This window comes from Anas platyrhynchos, chromosome 1, assembly GCF_047663525.1.
Source record: "Anas platyrhynchos isolate ZD024472 breed Pekin duck chromosome 1, IASCAAS_PekinDuck_T2T, whole genome shotgun sequence".
Classification (NCBI taxonomy): domain Eukaryota; kingdom Metazoa; phylum Chordata; class Aves; order Anseriformes; family Anatidae; genus Anas; species Anas platyrhynchos.
In genome coordinates, this window is record NC_092587.1 from 105,120,038 (window position 1) to 105,141,777 (window position 21,740).

The window sequence follows — 21,740 nt, forward strand, 5'->3', positions numbered from 1 at the left end:
TAATAAATATGTCAAGAAACTCATATCAAAGAATTAAACTAATGTAGATCAGCTTTTTTCAGACTGAGCTATCTGAAAAATTTATACTTCTCCAAAGAAGTACAGTTAACTTGTATTTAAAAAGCATTTAATATTAGTGCTTCAAAGTACAGAAAATAAAGTGAAAGACTAATTTTATAAATCTAAAAGTCAAAACCATGGTAGAATTACCCTATGTATTACTATGCAACTATTTTTATTGCCACTAAAATAATGAAGAAACATTTTTTTTTCCTAGTTCTTCAATCACTGATACATTTTCAAGAATTTAAAAGCATTTGTTTTGGTTACGATTGATAATGTAAAAATGTAATGTAATTTGTTGTTTAATGCATTTGTTGTTTAATGTAGTTTAGCAAGAAAAATTTACATGTACAGCTGGGATCTCTCTGAGTCTAACACAATTGCCAGGTTTGGATAAGGAGAGAAGAAAATGAAGCTAATGTAATAGTACTCATGATTTTTATTGCTTACAAACCAAAATCTTTTATTCTGAGAGATGATAACCATAGTTAGAACGAAATCTTCTATTTGTTTGTTTTTGTTTTTTGTTTTTGTTTTTGGAACAATCCATTTCCTTATAAGAGCTGAGGTCTTTATTTATAAAAGCAATATTATTTTGGGAATAAATAAATAAATAAACCCTTATGGGTATAATGACATCTTCTACAGCATTCCAATATTAATCTTTGAGATGCCCCTGTCTGGAATCCAATACAAAATACTCAAGAACAAGATATTTTAATACGCACAAATAATCTGCTTTTAGTCAGTAGCTCAGTAATATGGTTTGTAATGTTCATTTTATTGTATATAGAAATTCTGTAGAATTTAAAAGAAAAAAAAATGGAATGATCTATCTGTTTTAGGACTGATTTTTAAATATGGAAATGCATCAGTCTCCTTTGAAATTGTAGATTCAAGCTGTAAATATATTTTAAAACTACTATCCAAAAGTAATAACAGCCAAGTGATTTGGGTATCAAGACAATTCTGTGATTCTGTGATTTGATACTAACAAGTCTCTTTTGAAAAGGTGTATCCTTTCAAAAAAATGAGGATTTTTTGAATCCTCATAACCTCCCATCAAATGCACAGAGCAACCTACCTGCAACAGGTAGCTTGCTCTGTGCATTTGATGGGAGGTTATGAGAATTCTCCTGAATTTGTAGGTTTTGTCATCTGGACCACACACAGGACCTTAACTACCAGTAGCCATGGGCACTACCCAGGAGCACATGAAATTCATTTGTTAGCATGAATACACATATAAATATCCTTTCAGTGAAGAAGACTTAATTGGATTGTGACATCTGGATGAAGAGACATGGTATTAATGAATTCTCATCTTTCACTTCATTAATATGAAAATGGACAAAAAGTATGGTTAATACTGTATTAGCAACATCAATATAAAAAAACATGCTGATCATGAGGCATTTTCACAGGACTGTAAGTCTATGCTTGCATTTGACAAATCCAATACCATATTGGAATATTCCATATTGACAAGCCCAATCTTCCGTACTGTTATTTTCACTTCTTATAGTAATGATGTTCAAATTCTATGATCTACTCAACAGAGATGGAAGTAAAATAAAATGTGTCATCTTCCTTGAAGAGATTGATCCAGTTACTGGATCCAAATACTGCACATCTCATTTTCAAGGCATTTACATTCCAAATATATCATAAATAAAAACATTTTGTTAGCCTGTTCTCTTCTTCTTCCTATTTGCCTAAAAAGAAATTTAATTACCTACCTGAAAACCACACAATTTTATGTACTCTGAGGTCTACAAGACAAAACACAAACTCTGTAAAGTCTAATATATATGTGTGTAAACATAGACAGAATGTCATTGGGTACAGAGCTCAGACAGTCTTGATATCTTTGTTTCCAGAGATGTCAATCCTGGGATGGTACAGCATTTTTAAGGCAGATGACCAGATGCTCAGCCGCTGTGATTCCAAACTGATTTCTCTTGGAAGCAGCTACACAAATTTCCTCAGCTGACATTGCCCACCCATATTGTCCAGTAATTAAAATAGTTCCTTGGTGTTATTTTGTATGGAAGTTTTTGAGTAAAGGAATGGTGCTGAATATGGATTAACAACATGAGAGCAGTACGTGTTTAAAAACAATCTGTAAGATCATCAAGAGTGATATACATGGTGAGATGTTTATATTACACCAGGCTCAACTTGTTGCAGTGTTCGAAAATGCAAGAGCAGAGTTCAGATAGCAAGGAGAGTGGTCATCCCACCCACTGTTACCAGAAAAAATTTGTCAAATGTTGGCTAGTAAAGCAAAGGCTGAAAAAGTAGGTGATTACTTTCTCTGAATAAAAATCATAAACCCCCATAACACTGATTAAAATAAACAGGTAAAGTTAAGGGATTATGTTGACACAACCATGAATGTCAGTAAGATTTCAATGCAATAGACCAGAAATTAGAGTGAGGATATTAACTGCATGAACAAAAGATTTAACTCAAATTCATTAAGCCATGTTTTTGATTGCATAATATTACATTGTGATTACATGACACAGCTCCCTTCACAACAAAGACCTCAAACTCAGTCCAAACACATACTTTATGAAGAACAGAAAGGCTAAACAATGGCCAGGAGAAAAATAGAAAAATAAGTATTATAGAAAGCATTATCACCTGGAAGAACTTTATAGTTTTAAATGTAGTATCCTATTGAGGATAAAGAAATCCATTCATAATCTTCATGCAAACATAGTGATATAAACACACTCTATTTGATTTGTTATCCCTTTCGGTATGGTAACCTTCTAACTCTAATCTAAAAAATTTATTTCCCCTTTGACTTTAAAGAGGCCACTGGTGTAAAATTGCAATTTACATGTTAATAGAGGTCTGCTTCAAGCAATGTGTGACCTAGAACAACTAGTCATAAACATAACAAGTTAATAATGACTATATTCCAACAAACATTTAATGAAAAAAAATAAAAATATTAATACCTTCAAAGGTAAAAAGGGACATGCAAGTGGAAAAAGAATTAAAACAACGACAAAAAAAATAACAGCAAACCCTCTTCAAACTATTCTACATTCTTTATTTTGAGCAAGGAAAAAAAAAACAGATGGCAAACAGTGGGAAAGTAACATTTGTAAAAGAAAACAGCAATGGAATATCAGTAAGTGATTGTAAGCAATTTATCAGTCCACGCGAGTGACTTATCAGAGAAAATGTTAATCACAAAATTTTCCACTGATGGTCTGCTGAAGAAATACAGCTGTAACGGGTACATTAGACAATGCACCTTCAAGTGAATAGAATAAAAAGTCATCCATAGTTTTTGTTTGTTTGTTTGTTTTTGAGTTTGGTGATTATTGAAGTTTGATGGCCTAGCACTGATTATATGCCCATCTCTGACAGGTTGAGTGACTAATCTGATTGTTAAAGGCAAATAAATGCATTATTGGAGTCCCTAAAGTTTTCTGAAAATCTGTCTATTTGTCAAATGTTATTGCTACATCCAAATTGCTACATCAAAATAAAAATATCGGTTTCTCTATCATACTGAAGATAGATTACCATTTCAAAATTGAGCCTATGTCAGTTTAGTTCCCCTCACCCGTTACTACTCAAATGTTTGTTTCACTTAAACTAATCACATGTAGACAACTTTCAGGGAGAACATTACAAGAGCGATCATACAAAAAATATTTTTGAAAGAAATCCCATAAGATTTCAAGTCCATAATTCTGTTTTTTCAGACATGTGACAGTGAAATCATGCTATCAATGGAGACGGCTCGCACAGTCTGGCAAACTGGGCAATGTACGCAGAGATACCCTAACTTTTTAGAAGGCTCTACTGGGCATAGGTATCAGTGTTCTGGCATTAGGGGCATGGCACAGCTGCTCATGAGGTGATGCTGTGGTTGCCCTGTGCTGGCCCCATCCAGCCCCAAAAGCCCCACTGCAGGGCACAGCTGGGCCCCGCAGCCAAGATGGCGGCGCCTCACCTCGGGGGCATCCTGGGGAAGGGAGGGCAAACACCGCATGGCAAGGGGACGGTGAGGGGAGCGGTGTGAGGAGCGGCGCTGTACAGACAGCAAGGGGAGAGGAGGAGAGCGGGAATGTGGTGACCCAAGTTCCTGAGCCAATATTCCCCTTCAGCCCACAGAGAGACCATTGGAAAAGGTATCTTCTTGCAGCCCATGGATAGGATCACAGTGGAACAGATAGGTATTTCTGAAGGGAAATACAACCTGTAGAGAGGCTCTTGAAGAAACTGCAGTCCATGGAGACCCCATGTTGAAGGAGGTTTATTGTGAAGGGCTACAACCCATGGAAAGGGCCCATGAGAGCCAAAAAAAAAAGTGTGAGAATGAAGGAACAGCAGAGGGAAACAGCCATGGTGTTCTAGTTCAACCCAGACAGTAGCTAGGCACCACACAGCTGTTCACTCACACTCCCCTCTCCATTTCTGAGATGGGGGAGACAATTGGAAAAAAAAAAAAAAAAAAAAAGCTTCTGGGTTGAGATAAAGACAGTTTATTAGAAGATAAAATAAAAGAAAATAATAATGATAATAGTACTGGTACTAATAATGTGTACAAAAAAAGTGATGCACAATGCAATTGCTCACCACCCACTGACTGACGCCCAGCCTATCCCCGAGCCAAATCCAGCTCCCCTATGTTAATTGCTCAGCATGACATCATATGGTATGGAATACCCCTTTGGCCAGTTCAGGTCAGCTGTCCTGGTTCTGTCCCCTCACAGCTCCTGCTGCACCCCCAGCCTGCCCACTGGCAGGACAGAGAGAGAGGCTGAGAAGTCCTTGGTTTAGAAAAAGCACAGTTCAGCAATAACTAAAACATCACTGTGTTATGAGCATTATTCTCACCCTAAATCAAAAACTCAGCACCATACCAGCTACTAGGAGGACAGTTAACTTTATCCTAGCCAAAACCACGACACATGGGCTGGAAATAAAAGGTTGAAGTGGAAGTAGTGGAAAGAAAGGTGTTCTTTTAATTTGTCTGTTTTTCACTGTCCAAACTCATTTTAATTGGCAGTAAATTAATCTTCTCAAGTCTGTTTTTACTGTAAAGGCATGCTATTTTATTTTAACTCATATTTTCCATTTTCTCCCTTCATCCTGTTGAGGAGGGGGAGTGAGAGCTGGGTGGGCATCTAGCAACCAGCCAAGATCCAAGATCAAACCAAACAATTAATAACTCTCTGAGTCAAATGTAGTCATGCAACAACCTGAGCTTGCTTTATTTATTTTTTTTGTGTGTGTGTGTGTGTGTGTGTTGTAGATTTCTCATTATTTTTATTTATCACCTTTATTTTTCATCAAAGTTTTACATTTCGGTGATGTTTTATGTAAAAATGGTTGCACGTGATCTCCTATAAATGCTACTCTGACAAAAAAGGATCGGGAAGAAAGTTTTGTGCACCATACAAAACCAGTATAAACTAAATTAAGAAAGTTGCTTGAAAATGGCTTAATCATTGTTTATTCACATCAGAACTAATGGAAGTAAATCTCAAATATCTTTCCCTTTGTAATAAATAGCTCAGTCTTCAAAATAGGATTATAATCAAAGTTTACAATTTATTAAAGGAACAGAAGTAAGCAAACAGCGCTGGGTGCAGCGGGAGTCTCTGCTCCACCAAGACACACACCAGTTACATCAAGCAGCTGATTTTTATGCTCCTAGGCTGATACATATTCATTACTACTTCTAAAAAAAACAGGGTTATTATAATTAGTTTCCGGAATACAAACCCTCCTACTGGAGCATGCGTATCAGTCTCTGGTGGTCCCTCTGGGGGTCTCTGGGGGTCTCTCGTGCTGAAAGCTCATAGTCTTCCTCCCTCTTGTCCTTCTCCTTTGTCCAACTTGGCTGTATGTCAGAGACTTGTGCAACATCCCCTGCAAGCTTTGTCTTTTAGTTGTTCTTCAGCTCTCCCCATCTCCTTAACCTCCTGGCCAGATATCAGAGACTTGCATAGTGTCTCACGCAATAGTCATAATAGTTAGCAGTTACTCTGAAACCCCCCAGATATCAAGGGACTTCAAGGAAAAACCTACAAATACATTTCCCTTCAAGCTCTCTATTGACACGAATTGCTAAAACATTCCTTTGCAAGATACAAGAATTATATACATTAACCACTCTGTTTTTCTTAGACTTGTGGTTATACAAGGGTATGTAAGACAGAAGGTCCCATTCATCATACCATGAGGCCCTAGCATTGTTCCATACTGACACGAATCAGATGAACATATCTCACACCTTTTTCTTAATACTACTTCCAATAAACTTTATGAGCATTTCAAACACATGACAATACCATGTGTATGCAGAGTGGTAGACATTGTAATTGAATGCAATGAAAGAGAGACTAAAAGTGTCAAGAAAGAAGAGTAATCAGAGATTAAGCTTTACAAGACTAGGCCACTAGTTTCTGTCAAGCTCAGATAGGAAGGGGTAAAAAGTAATTACTATGTAATGGCATTTCAGTGACTTGCAAAAAATAATGTTGGTAGAATGGAAACAGTTGTCAGTAGAGCTGCCACACTGTGAATTATTTCACCTATTCGGTTCTCCTGAGATAAAGCATCATAGTTTGTGTGGTGAAACAAGAGGAGACTGGAGAATAGAGACAGGCTTGCTTCACTCACCACATGAAGATCTGAAGAGTAAAACAGCACAAGGATGGCTTGAGGAGCTCTCTATCATTATCCACTGCCATGGATAAACTCATCAAATTTAATAAAGGACTTTGCCTGCAAAGTTTTGAATCTAGATTCTACACTTAAAAATCTTTAAATACAAAGCATTCAATTTTTGTTATCAGTGGAAGTGTTGCTCAGCTGATGAAAAACATCTCTTTATGTTCTGTGATTTACATTGCAGCTGTCCCAAGAGAGGCATAAGGTCTTACTTTTCACTGACAATTGACAAGCACTGTCATCTTTAGCAAGATGTAGTGGGTGCTTAGTTTTCAAGTCATAAAACATAAATTTCATTGTGATATCACCTAATAAATTATGCAATGCAAGCATTCTTTTTATTGTTAGTGCATTCATGCTACATATAAATAAACTGTTTCAAATTGTCTTAACTTGTCTAGTAACGATCAACTGGCACTTCGCATAAAATAATTAAATAGACTTAAGAACTGTACATCTGCATAGATCTGCTTTACCTACTTTGCAGAAGAAAGAGGTAGTTGTTTTCAGTTTCAAATAAGTACTATACTCACCTGCTGTGCACATCCGCACAATGTTAAGCTTTATTGTAGTCCAAGGTTATTGATCAATCATTCAATGTTGCATATTATTATATTTATCAAGCTAAGTATATTTATTTTAGAGATACTTAAGGAGTAATATGACACCAAGAGATTACCTCCCAGACTTCACAGAAAAGCTTAACACACACACACACACAAAAAAAAAAAAAAAAAAAAAAAAAAAAAGTAATCCTCAAGCTCACCCAAAAGAGAAAAATAGAAAAATTTGGGGGGAAAAAAACAACTAACTAATAATAATGCTACTGTCACTGTCTTCTGCAAAACTAGAAAAAACTGCACTTTCACACAAGCCAGAGTACTACTGTGTTCTTTTTTCAAGATGTTTTTTTTTTGGGGGGGGGGTATTCATACATCATTCTCACTTCTCTCTATCCCCTCTTTCTTTCATCATGTTAATAGAAACTGTTGGGTGGCAGACATTAACACAATCATGACCATTAAAGCAAACTGATTCACTGTGCACATTCCAGCTCCCCAAACCTTAATTAACTAAGGGCAGCTGAATCTCATAGGTCTGAGCCAGTATTAGCAGTCTCTCTCTCTCTCTCTCTCTCTCTCTCCATTGGGTTTTCTAGTGGCAGTGCAGATATTGAAGAAACAGAAAAAATATTTCATAAACACAGAGCATATAAAGTAATATTTTTTTTTGTATTTGCTTATGTATATATGTATATATATATACAATGCAAAATACTGTAAGTATTGTAGTAAGTGGTATGAAATTTAAAACTTTGACTCAGCTTTCTACAATAGCAATCCACTGTTTGTAGTAGGACACAGTCCTGAAATTATATATGGGACTAAATTGCTTTGGGCCTGAAAATTCTCTCTGATTCCCTGATCTACTTTTTGTATAACTTCTTCTAGTAAGCTAATGTGAGATGATAATGGTAATTGTATTTATTAAAGTATCTCTTACAAAACAAATGCAATGGTATTAAAGTCTGATAGGAAAATGGGATTCATAAAGGGTACCCAGAGAGAAAAATGGGCCACAGTCTGCAGCATCTGTGAAGCAAATAAAATGCAGAGGCTGTTCAATCACCAGCTCATCATGGATAAAACTAGGATAATCTGGATAAACCAAAGACAAACAATTTATTTCATAACAGCTATAAACCAAGGACTCTTAATAGTATTTTTAACGATTGTATGGGCTTCAGACTACCACAGGTCTTTAACCTCTCTGCAAAACTGAGATTAAAGTTAGGGATTAAATCCAGGAGAAATGCTTCACTTTTAGGCAGTTCTTATGTCAAACTAGGATTAAATACACAGTAAGAGTTTCCATTCATAGAAAGACAATATATATGAGGGATGATGGACAAAGGAATTAAGAGTAATCAAATGAATTAAGAGTAATCAAATGAAATCTTTAATAAATTATACTTAGGTTCAAATTTTGGTTTGTCTGTCAGGCCAGACTTAAGGTTGGGATTAGATTTTGCAGAAGAAATACTGGGCTACAAGGTGAATAGGATTCTTAAGAAGCACCTATAAAATAAAATGAAATAAAGGGTTACCAACAGACATCTTCAATGAATTATACATGAATTTTTACAGGTCAGGGTTAGGGTAAAAGCTGAGGGAAAGAGAAAGAAAAGAGGTACAATAAAAAGGGATTTTATAAGGAGTATCCAAAGTAAAGCAATTACGAGTTATGAATTCTTCAGTGAATGTTATTTGAGTTTGAATCCGGCAGGTTAGTGGGTTGCCAACGTGTATCAAGGGCTCATGACAAGCATCTCTGATGATTCACAAAAGGCATTAAGGCATAGAGAGGCTTTTGGCCTTTGTGTGAAAATGAAGCTAGGGTTAGGATATATTTTAGAAGAAGGGTAAGTGGAAGAATAATACCAAACGTTCTAATGGACTGTATATATAACAGGTTGATGTGAAATGTCAAGAATAAATTGCAGAGGAATCTTGCATTTCATATGGGGTTTCTGGCATTCAGTCTCTGTCACACTCGGGGAATGAAAAGGTCTGTGCAAGACAGGCTCTCTCCTGCCCAGTAAATGAGAAGAATTCTGCTCATTATCTCTGCCTGGCAGATTCTTCCCAGGAGCAGCTGATGAGTAATTTGACAGGAACTGGGTGTATACAGGAAACCAGACCTGATCAGCTCCAGAGTACACATGCGGCAGTGCTCATGTGAGACAGTGCTCCCCTCCCGCAGGGCACACAGTGGTCTATTCTGCTTGAATAAGAGTCCAGCACAAGTGTGTAAAAAATGCTTTGAACATGAACTTGAAAGTTTGCTTCCGAAGCAAAGTCCTAAACCTACATGCTGCAGTATCTGAGTAATGCCCAATCTCATGATGATGCCATCATGCACCAAGACAAGGTTGTAGTGAGCTGGGTATGTCTATGCTCAGCTTCCACTGTCCCATCTAGGCAGACAATAACATCCACAGGTCATTCCTCTAGTAGCTCAATCCTTTTCTGAAACCTTCTTGCAGATCACAGAAGGACTTGCTCAGGTTTCTACTGACTGTGAAGGTAGTCTAGAACAATGGCATATGAGAATCCCCCGCCCCCTCCCTCCCACCCTCCCTCCCTCCCTCCCTCCCTCCCTCCCTCCCTCCCTCCCTCCCTCCCTCCCTTCCTTCCTTCCTTCCTTCCTTCCTTCCTTCCTTCCTTCCTTCCTTCCTTCCTTCCTTCCTTCCTTCCTTCCTTCCTTCCTTCCTTCTTCCTGTTTTTTTTCTTGCTTTCCTGCTTGCTTTCCTTTGTTCTTTCTTTTATTCCTTCCTTCTTTACTTCCTTCTTTCAGCAAAGTTTTGGTACCAGGGCTTTGCAGGATTGGACTCTGAGGAGAATCCAGAAGCTAACCCATGTTAGATAAGGGCCAGTTTCAGCAGGCTCCAAAAGGAACTGCTGCTGCCCAGAGCCAAGACAGTAAGTGAAGCTATTTGCGCCTCTGTGAGAGCAGATTTAATACAGGGAAAAAAAAAAAACCTTCTGCACATCAGCAGCTGGAAGAGAGAGGAGTGAGAAGCAGCTCCGCAGACCCCAAGGTGAGTGCAGCAGGAGGGCAGGAAGTGCTCCAGGCACACAGCAGCAGTTCCCCTGCGGCCTGTGGAGAGGCCCCTGGTGGAGCAGGCTGTCCCCCTGCAGCCCATGGGTCCCACATGGAGCAGATCTCCACGCTGCAGCCCGTGGAGGAGACTACAGTGGAGCAGGCCCCGGGCCAGAGCTGCAGCCCATGGAGAGGAGCCCCCGCAGGAGCAGGGGATCTGGGGGGAGCTGCCGACCTGTGGGGGACCCGTGCTGGAGCAGTTTGCTCCTAGGGGATGGACCCCGTGGGACGGAGCCGTGTGGGAGCAGTGCTTGGAGAGATGCAGCCTGTGGGCAGCCCCTGCAGGCTCAGTTCGGGAAGGATGGCAGAAGTGTACAGGAATTACCAGGAAAAATGAAAAAGACCTTTAAAAGAAAATTAACAAATATTAAAGCTGATCAACAGGATGAGCTATCAAACCACAGGACATTTTTATTTATTTATTTATTTATTTTCTCAAGGAACTCACAGAAAGCCATTCAGTTGTTATTAGAGAAAAAATGTGATACACGGTATGACAGAGAAAAATTTGACTTTCCTCCCCAGGATAATTTTTCATTTTTAGCACTGGTGCAAAAGTAATTCTATCTATAATTCTGTTGCACACAAAACATCCTTTTCAAAAGCAGTAAGTATACAGAAGCTTTAATTTGACTGAATGAGACCTGAATGTGGAGATTCAGTAAACAGATCCAAATAGTTTTACCTTTCACTATGCTTTTGTCTTTCCCTCACTTATGGTTAAGGTCTAGGTGGCAAAGCACTGTAAAATTTCACCTGTGAGCATTTTTATTTTTTTATTGGTAGGGGATATTCTTTTACCTTTCTCTGAAGCATTATCAGTTACAGCAGCTAGAAATCATATATTTTTGTGCAGCAGTGGCATTGAAATCTTTCAGTTATTTGTTTAGTGTGCTTTGCTCACATTCTGGAGATAAACAAATTTGCCAGTAGGTCAGGTCCAAGAGGAGTTTCCTCTGCTTAGAAGATAGATGCAAATTTTTATTTTTATTTTGAATTACACAGGCCCCATTCTGTAAAGTGTACATTTGCTAGCTGACACATCCGAATCCGACTTTCCTTTGGATTCTATCAAAGAACATCTGTTCCTCAATGCTTTCTAATAGCACACTGAAGCTGTGGCTTTTTTATTTTTATTTAAAGATTAAAAATCTTTGACTACAGATCTAGGATACTGAGCCCACAGAGGACAGTACAGGGGACTCTTCTGAGTTCATGCTTCTACTTGCTTTAGGATTGCTGGCAAAAACAGAGGACCACAACCACAGTTCTCTCCTGTCTTCCACTCCTGTCTCCTTAAGAAAGAGCCAATGAACTGCAACAGCAGTGTGGACTGGCCATACTTAGCAGATTTTACCAAGCAGACTGTTCCAGATTTCTGCATGCTTTGATATATTTCTTCCAGAAGAGTGAAATGCCTAGAAAGTGAAAAGTTACGTACACAAGGGACTAACAAATATACACATAGTATCCTGGATTGTTTCAGCATCCCTGGAGTTTGCATTAATTTCTTTCATAGCTCTTGTTTAGAAGAAAAATTTGCATACTAATTCTCACTGTGATAAACATGCAGATGTATTTACTTACAACCTATTTATTTTCCCATGGCTATGCCCAGACACAAAACATCTGGATATAGAACTCAAAGATTAAAATAAATAAATAGATAGATAAATAAATAAATAAAACATATCCATTGATATGGAAGAATAGAGAAATTAGTCACTTCAAAGCAGGGTCCCACATTAAGGAAGACTCTGAACAAGGGAATTGTACTGTAATGTTTATACTGTCCCCATTTTCACAGGAAAATAGCACACGCTACATGTGTGACTTCCCTTATGCTATTGCTATACCATTAATTTCTCAGCTGCAGATTTAGTCTAACAAAAAAAAAAAAAAAAAAAAAAAGTATGTAAATTCTTCTGCTTTAGAAAGGGTTAAAAGATATCGTAGCTTTTTAGGAGGATTCCAGTTCTGCTTCCATCTTGCATTTCTGAACCACAGTCAGTTTGTGTATCAAAGATGGTATACCAAAAAATCTGAGGCTTAGAGAATATTAATTTGCACAAGCTTGCAAACCTGTATTTGGCAGAACATACTTGCTTAACAAAACTGGATGCTGTCTAACTATCTTCCAAACTAGTCACAACAGATAAAGGAAATATCTCCTTTCTTTTAATGGAGCCATGTTAGTTAGTGGGGCTCTTAGAATTTCTGCAGATAGGTCAAAACATCTCAGTTGTATAGTCCTTATGTAAAACCCGCTGGAGTCGCTGGACACTTTCCATCAGTTTGAGTGGATTTTAAATGCCCATTTAAAATCACATTTACCAGTCACTAGTGGAATGAAATATACTCTCAGTTTCACAAAGAACAGTTTAGAACTTAACAGTTCTTTATATTTTTTCTCTATACCCTGAGTTGTTTTGTCTGTTATTCTACCTACACCTGACTAAAGGGATCTTTCAATAAGATGCAGCATTCAGTTGAGGAAAGCAACCCACTGTTAGTAGGCTGTAAGACTGCTCAGGAACAGTCTGAAATGTTTGGTTCTTAGTCATATTAATCGAAATGGAGCTACTCTGATGAGTAAGTGCTTACTGAAAGAACATAAGCTCTTAACAAAGTACACAGAAACAACCCTTATAAAAGAAACAAAGAACAAAATACTAAGACCACTGGAATAAGAGTTTAGAACCAAGCAACGAGGCAAGGAATACTGTTTTTTGTTGGTTTATTTTCCTCCAAGAGTTACTAGTTTTAATCCCAATTCATTTACATCTTTGTTGAAGAAATCTTTAACACTAAAAATATGCAACATTTAACATTAAAGCAACATGTGGGAGATTTCCAAATAGAAAGTTGGAATCTGCTACATTATTCAGAAACATAACATCTTGAATGGGGAAAGGGAGACATTAGATCCCAGATGGGTTTGTCTGATCAATTAGCTTTATTTTTAATAAATCTTTAGTATGTTAAAATCAAGACAAAAGCAATAAACCCTTTCGTTAGGGTTGTGGAAAATGACAGCTGTCATTTGCAAATATTTGCAAATAGATATAACACATGATTGATCATGATCAACACTACAGGAGAGACAACTTCTAATTTTTTTTTTTTTTTTTTCATGTATCACAGCTCCTTCCTTCACTTATACTTTATATTATATTTTTCATGTAATTATAGGAAAATAACTTGATGTACCATTCTTTTTCATATTTCACTGAGCTGCTTACATGCAGCTTAGTGGAGAGCAAAAATGAAAATAATAGAGAAGGTCACATAACTAAGGTCTTCGCTCATATAATGAAATAAAATGAATTTGCTTTATATGATTCTTGAGCAGATGTAATTATTTTATTTGGCTGGAAGTGTACTTTGTGCATTCCTGTTTTTCATAAGGAACATTTTGTCCATTTCTATATTTGTTGCCGACGGAAGGAAGACCCAGACGCTCAATATGAGTGAACGGTGAACTTCAACCTTAATGGATAGCTCAGTCGCCTTTTATCTAGTTTGAACATAATCAACTCATACATATTGCAGAAACTAAGCTCAGGATTGGTTAACACTTCCCGGGCTTTTCAGTCTGGTCCTCCTTCTTTTGGCTACCTGTCCAGCCTTAGGGACTTTCCCGGATCGCCCAAGGGCATCGTGTCCTTGAGCCTGATTGGCTCTCAGCCAGCTGTGTACGTGCCCAGGCTCATGTGAGTTGAGTAGGGTGCTTCACCAGCCCATTGCCTCCCAACTGCTCAACATCCACATGTCCTGCCTCACTTAACCATTCCTCCACATATATTTATTATTTTATAGAGGAGGAGTTCTTTGTAATCTTTGAAAATTATTATGAACATATAGTTTCTCCTCCTCCTCACATCTGTTGTGGAAAGAAAAAACACACAAAACAAACAACAACAACAACAACAAAAAACACACACTCAGCTTTTTGGACTAGTTCACTGTATAAAAATAGGGTGAAGTATAGAAAAAAAAGCTCATCAGTAAAATACAAATAAGACATGAAATGTCATATAATGACCTGTCAGATGTTAATGTTTAATGACACTTAGGTTACCAGAATCTCCATTTCAGGAATTCATATGAGATTATTATTATTAGGGTATGCCTCAGAGGAACTGAGATTTGTGGAAGCCTAAGTGTGTATACAGGTAGGAAGGGCTGAGGCCCAAGCCTGGGAAATGAAGGTATATGACAGGAAGGAGACTTGCCCCCTTTTGTGCATATGTGTGCACGTATTTGTACATGGGGCTTGGCTTGGAGTGAAGCACTGCTGCCATATTACCTCTGGGCGAATGAATGTCAGTTCAAATGAATGCAGCAACTTTTGCCTTTGACTGAAATGGGTACTGGATATTGAAGGCTAGATCTTACAGATGCCCTAGCAGGAACAGAATATGCTTTGTTCCTTCTTCAGCTCTGTTGCACTCAGAGCCCATGTACTGCCATGTACTGCAACTCCAGGGTGCAAGCCTTGTCATTTTAGAAGTGCACTTTAGCCTATGAAGGATTTGTGTGCAATTTTCACAGGACCAGTGAAGCGTGATCCTCTCACTCTTTATTCCCAAGGCTCATGTACAAAAAAATGATCCAACACTGTCTCCTTTTCCCTGCTTATCATTGTCAAGGGATAGATGTGTGTCACATTTGTGACACATCACTTAGAGCTGTGATACATGTCACATTATTTCTTTCTTCTTGCAACCTCTTTCAGTAATTGACCCTCATTTTACTCTGCTCAAATAGAAGAGTACAGTAAAATGACTGCCATTTAGCAGAAGCATTATTTTATCTTAGATATTGCTTCTTATTTGCAGTACAACAGACTCAGAATAGTTAATAGAAATCAATGCGCAATGACCAGTTCAATCAAAATATTTGGAGAGAAAATTCAAAACCTGGTGGCTTCCACTATTTTCTTTTACAGATCTTGATTATCTATTCTTCTTTCTACTTTCATATTTTACCTGGTAGTATACTAGCTTACATAACTATTTTTATTAGTTTCATCACTGTAAGCAGTGACATGTTCTTTTAACTTTATCCTTTTCACATCTGAAAGAAAGATCATACATCAGTAACAGACAGAAATGAATTATCACAGTTTTATTCTGTAGAGATATTAAAAGTGCTTTTTAACACTGCTTTTACTGTTCAAAAACTTAAGCCAAAATTTCAGAGATGAGTGCCCATTTTGGAAACCACAAGGTCTCTCTAGTAAGGCAGTCTGCCCCTGCTAATTCTAAACATGAATCACTACACTTTGATTCCACACAGATACTGCCTTTCTTCTGTAGCCCTTTTTCTTTGATTTCTACTGGACTATCAGTTTACCTACTGCTTTTGTTTTCATCAACCCTATAACCCAACACAGTACCATTTTATTAAGGATTTTTCTTTTGCACATATTTTCAGTATAGCTCGAAAAATTTCCTTTCTAAAAATTTTCCCTCCTATTGCTGTTTTTTTTTGTTGTTTGTGTTTTTTTTTGTTGTTGTTGTTGTTTGTTTTTGTTGTTTTTGTTTTAATTTCTGTGTACATTTCTGTTTGTATCACTTTTTTTTTTCAGATCCTCTTGTGCTGCTGACCAATGAGTATAGTTTTCAGGGAGTCAGATTGTTATTAAAACTGTTTTCTGGAAAGCAGTGCATCAGGTTACACAAAAATAATGAGTCTTTATACAACAGAATGCCAAGAAATCTTTAGGCATTATAAAAGATGAATTGAAGTGTTGAAGAAAAGAAAAGCAGCAGAAAGCCTAATTAATTTCCAAAGTAGTGAATTAATTAAAACATTTGAAAAACAGCAGTAACAAAGAACAGTAATTTTAATTGCTAGAAATGTTTAATAAAAACTAGCCCAGTTGGTCTACTACTGACATAGAATTGCATATTAAAATCACTTAGTTAAGTGCAAAAATCAAAATAATTTTTGTGTCCATGTTTGAAACCAATTATTGTGTTCAAAACAATTTCAGGTTGTGTTTTTACTCAAACAATATATATCCTTTATGCACTTCTTCTACTTCTCTTTTGGCATCTTATTTTTCAGGAAAAGATTCTCATTTAGTTTCCACATATTTATATATTTCAGCCCGTAGTTAAGTTGCTTTTTCTTTGTGCACTTTTTCTATAAACGCCTTGAAAATTCACTGCTCCCTCCAACTCTGACTAGTTCTGTTGATCATTTTGTCCTTTCCTCACTGATTATTTCTGTTCTATTTCAAAACCATTCTTAGCAACTCCTCTGCAATTCCCATTTGCTCCTCTATTTTTCCACTCTGCTACATCCTCAGTTCACTGGAGAATTTTTACAATCCATCTGAATCATACCTGTCAAGAACAGATGGGTAGGGACAAACCATTGAATAATGAAACTAGACTTGTTTAGACTGATTACTTTGTACTCTCTATGACCTTAGTTTTTAAAATGGAGAATTCCCTCAATGTCTTATTCTGAAAAACAGACTCACTATAAAAGGTCATCCTGAACTGATTGTATTTTAGAGTAATGGAACACATAGGCTAAGAAAAATAACTAGCTGATTTCCATCTCCAATAACTTCAGTCTTGAAAAGAAAATATTAAAATGTTCATTGTTACATTCTTAAAGTTTCAGGACTCCCCTCTGTAAGTTACCTAATCTTTCATATGAATTTTAAAAGGCCGAGAGATTAGAATATTAACTATATGATGCCACAAAGTATTATTAAAACAAGTAATCTTCTGATCTACCATTAAAATGAAGTAACAAAAAGTATGTTAAAGAAGAGAAGCCACAGTTTCTGTCTAGCCATTCTGTTGTATGGCTCTGATTATGCTACTGTATGGAAACTCAAGCTGTAATAAATCATGGCGTCTCTCCATGACAGTTTCAAATGAACATGTTTATTGGGACAGACAAGTACATCACTAAGAGTGTTATTTACTTCAGGTGCTGACATACAGTATCAGCTGTTGGATTTAAACACCAGTTCCGTCATTGCAGCTAAAAACTATGGGAATTTTTCAAGTCATACCAGCAGAAGCAAAAACATGGCCATGATAGCATAACACAAGTAATACAGATTTTTTTTGGTTTGTTTTTCATCTGCATGGAAGCCATGGCTTGAAAGAAATAACAACAAAAACAGCTAACAATTCCACTCTAACCTCTAATGGCCTACATTTAGATTAAGTTCTAACATAATGATTATAGTTTTTTAAGGTAGTTTAAAGAAAAATATTCATTGAAATGTCAGTGACAATAACCACTGAATAATCATTGTATAAGACCAAACAATCTCTAGCAATCATTAAAAAAAAAAGAAAAAAAAAAAGAAAAGTTTTGCCAACAGGCCAAATTCAAACACAAGATAGTTTTTTCTTTCATAAATAGTCTAGAATGGAAGAACTCAGCACTGTTGAGAGCTCTTTTTTCTGTGACCTAACACAGGGATATAGCCCAGACAGAGATGTGGGGAACCACCCTGGAAGGAAGGGAATCTCAATTTCCAGTAGGAGAAAATAAATAAATAAATAAATAAATAAAACAAAACACAAAGGTGATACGCACACAGTATGAAATGTAATTTTAGGTGTAGAACCCAAGGAAGATGGAATACCAGGTCAGGACACAGTGGCTCCCACGTCTAGGATTGTCAGGATTTCGCCAAACAGGGAAGAAAATACCTTCACCGTGGAAGAAAATACCTGCTTCAAGAGGATGTTAGTAGCCTCATGGGAATAAATATATAATGGTCTTGATGATTCTTGTCCCTTCCAACTAAGGATATTCTATGATTTTATGATTCTTTGCTATGTTTATAAATGGCAACAGTTTGCACTGTGACCTCAACTCTGCTGCAGAGCAGTTCAGGCATCACAGAAGGTCAGTGGGATGTGAAGGGTTCGACCCATTACCAGTCAAAACATCTCAGCAGCAAGGAGCTCCTGAGAGAGAGCAAGCTAACTGTGCATAAAGCACTAGCTGGCTCCGTGGAAAGGAAAGGAGGTGACAGCCACCTTATAAGTACAAGAACTATTCAGTAGCCTTATTCAAATTCCCTGTCCTTCAAGTTTAAGGACTGTTGTGTGACGCTAAGATCAAAAGAAAAACAATGACCACAAAAAAAAATAAAAATGAGAGACTATATGTCTTAATAATGAGAGGACTTTTGCTACTATTCCAACATCACAAAGTGAAGAATGAGATAGTTAAAGGTCCCCAGCTGAGGGAATTAATCCTGTCTGACAACCAACACATGAAGCCTAACCAGAACTAAATCAAAGATATTAAAGATATATTGCCAATACTAATGCTGCCCTTTGGCCATGCCTCATTCAATCTTCAGTCTAAGGTACTTTACTAATTATTGTGGACACTGATATATGTTACTCATATAAGACTGATGTGATGACAGTCTTCTAGAGTAAGTGAAAGAGGTGAGGAGACAGCTGATGTATTTATTAGTCCCTCACCTTGAGCATAGATTTTATTGCACTGACTTACAAATACTACAAGATACATGTGTAACTTCATTAATATTTGATATGAGAATCTGAGATAAATGATTTTTTTTTTTTTTTTTATATCACAGATGATATTTCTTGAAGCAAAACCACTGGCAAGAGATCAAGTTCCATACCAAAAAAAAAAATAAAAATAAAAATACAATCTTGTCCTATCCTGGACTTATTGAAGAAGAACTTAAGAGATTTGGCAGAAGTCTACTAGAAAGCAGGTATTATTTATCTTATGAAATATTGTGAAATAGTGGAAATCTAGAGAAAGGGTAAAGGGTATGTGGAAAGAAGACTAATTGCAATTAGAAAATTGCAACAGAGAAACTGGAAAAACAAGACCTTAAAGACAGATTTTTTTTTCTTCTGTTGTTTGTTTACTTTTCTGAGAAACAGAAACATGCAAAGAACTGCAGTTACTAAAAACAAATACTTCAGTTAACCCAGGATCTTCTAGAAGCAGTATAAATTCTTAAAATGTGATGAGGTATAATTTCTCCACCAAATTATCTTCCTTATTTAAAATCTCAGGTAGTGCTTTACACTACTCAAGATCAAATGTAGAATAATAGCTCACTGATAACTTCCTTGGTTTTCTAAAAAGAAAATGGAAAATAATTTGGAAGGAAGCAATCCTACAACTATATTCTTCATTATTCCAGGGCAAAGGACAGACCATGGTAGCAGAATAAGAACAGCAATTTTCAGAAAGGCAGATGTTAATTTGAAGGGATGAGTGAGAGAGCAATCTATGTGTGTGTTATATATTTGAAAGATGTTTTTTTTTTAATCTTCTACGCTGTTCTACAAGAGAACTGGCAGTTCCTGAGAATGACAGCGTTAAAAAGAGAGCAACCAGACTAACATAATTCAAATGAAAGATAGTTAATTCAATAAAATACAAATCTAATCAGAAATGCATCAATGATAAAGGGAAAAAGGGAAGGGAAAAAGAAGGGAAAAAAATGCATACTGACAAAAATACCATTGTCAAAGGATAGATGCAAGGAATGACAGAAAAACAAAAGACATGAAAATAATCAGAAAGGCTCTCCATGAAATTAGATAAAAGAAGAGGTTTTATAAACACAGTAGAAAATGAAATCAAAAGGAAACAAAAGTCTCATATTTAATGAGAAAAGAGAACAGAAAAAAAAGATTATGCACGATAGACTAAATTCAATGCCCTCTTTGTTTTTTTTTTTTTTTTTTTTTTTTTTTTTTTTTTTTCTTAAAAACTAACTAACTAAATAAATAGAAATAGAGAGAGAGAGAGAGAAAGGAAGAAAATTATAGTTTTAACCAGATCCTTCACACATTTTAATTTGTTTTATCACAAGGTTGTCAGTGAGAATATGCAAATAAGCAGGGTAAAGACTATTTAGATAAATGAGTTGAATTTAAGTCAGAACAACATTATAAATGCATTGTTAAAATCTTAGAACAACATTATAAATGCATTGTTAAAATCTTAGAGAAAAAATCTAATCAAAGAGATTTAAAAATATTAGTGGTTCTCTTCAATAGATCATGGAAGACAGGTGGTTTGAGAATGCAGAAGAATGTGAAATTCTGTAACAACACACAAAAACTGAGAGTTGTGTGGGTGGGGGAGGAATGTAAAGGGGTTATAGATCATGACAACTACCTTCAGGAAATAATTATCAATCGATTTATATTAAGGGACAATAAAATAATTAAGACAGCTGGTATAGTTTTGTCATAGATCAAATAGTGCCAAAAGTGATAGTGTCTTATTTTCTCCAAGATGAAATAATTGACCTCTACCAGGTTATAACAGAACATGTAACTGACTTCAGTAATGTTTTCCCCATTGCTCTACAGGACTTTCTCATAAGCAAACAAAAGAACCTAGATAAAAAAGTGAGTACTCACAACTTGATAAATTATACTCCAAGTCATTATCAGTGTTTCCTGTTAGTTAGTTTCCTGTTAATGAGAAGGTAATAGGTGTCAATGTGGTAAAATATAATGTCTTTGGGAAAGAGCTCGTGGAGGAATAGCCAAATGACTCCAAAGGGGAAAAAAAAAAAAAAAAAAAAAAAAAAGCCTGAATTGTTATTGTTAAAAGGAGAGTCTAAATGGTTAAGGAGCAATTCGTTTGTAAGGACAGAGAGTGGAAAAGAACGAAGAAAAAATTACTTTAATTATAAGGATAATTCATACTCTAAACAATTAATGGCAGAGCTTGTAGATACAAACATTGTCCTTTGAGCTCAACTGAACCTCATAAAATCATAGAATGGCTCGGTTTGGAAGGAACCTTCAAGATCACCTAGTTCCAACCCCCCTTCCACGGGCAAGGATGCCACCCATTAGGTCAGGTTGCCCAGGGCCTCATCCAACCTGATCTTGAACACCTCCAGAGATGGGGCATCCAGAACTTCTCTGAGCAACCTGTTCCAGTGCCTCACCACCCTCTGGGTGAAGAATTTCCTCCTAGTACCAGATTTGAATCTGTCCTCATTTAGTTTAAAACCATGAAGCACAGAGGAAGAGAAGAAGCACAAAGGAAGAGGAAGCACCTCATTTAGGTTAAAACCGTGAAGCATGGAGATGATTAGGGGACTGGACCACCTGTCATATGAGAAGACAAAAAGGAGGACTAAGGAGAATCTCCATCCTTTACTGGATGCAGGGGGAAACCTAGTTACAAAAGATGAGGAAAAGGCTGAGGTGCTTAATGCCTTCTTTGCATCAGTCTTTAGCAGCAATACCGGTTGTTCTCTGGATACCCAGTACCCTGAGCTGGTGGAG

General features: G+C 36.7%; 1 long non-coding RNA gene across 1 annotated transcript; it reads left to right on the forward strand.

Annotated features, from left to right (window-relative positions):
* Window positions 1–10,041: 10,041 nt before the first annotated feature.
* Window positions 10,042–20,955, forward strand: LOC140001447 (uncharacterized). The gene is made up of 3 exons (XR_011806680.1): window positions 10,042–10,375; window positions 19,040–19,183; window positions 20,808–20,955. It is a non-coding gene; the product is annotated as an uncharacterized lncRNA (long non-coding RNA).
* Window positions 20,956–21,740: the final 785 nt, after the last annotated feature.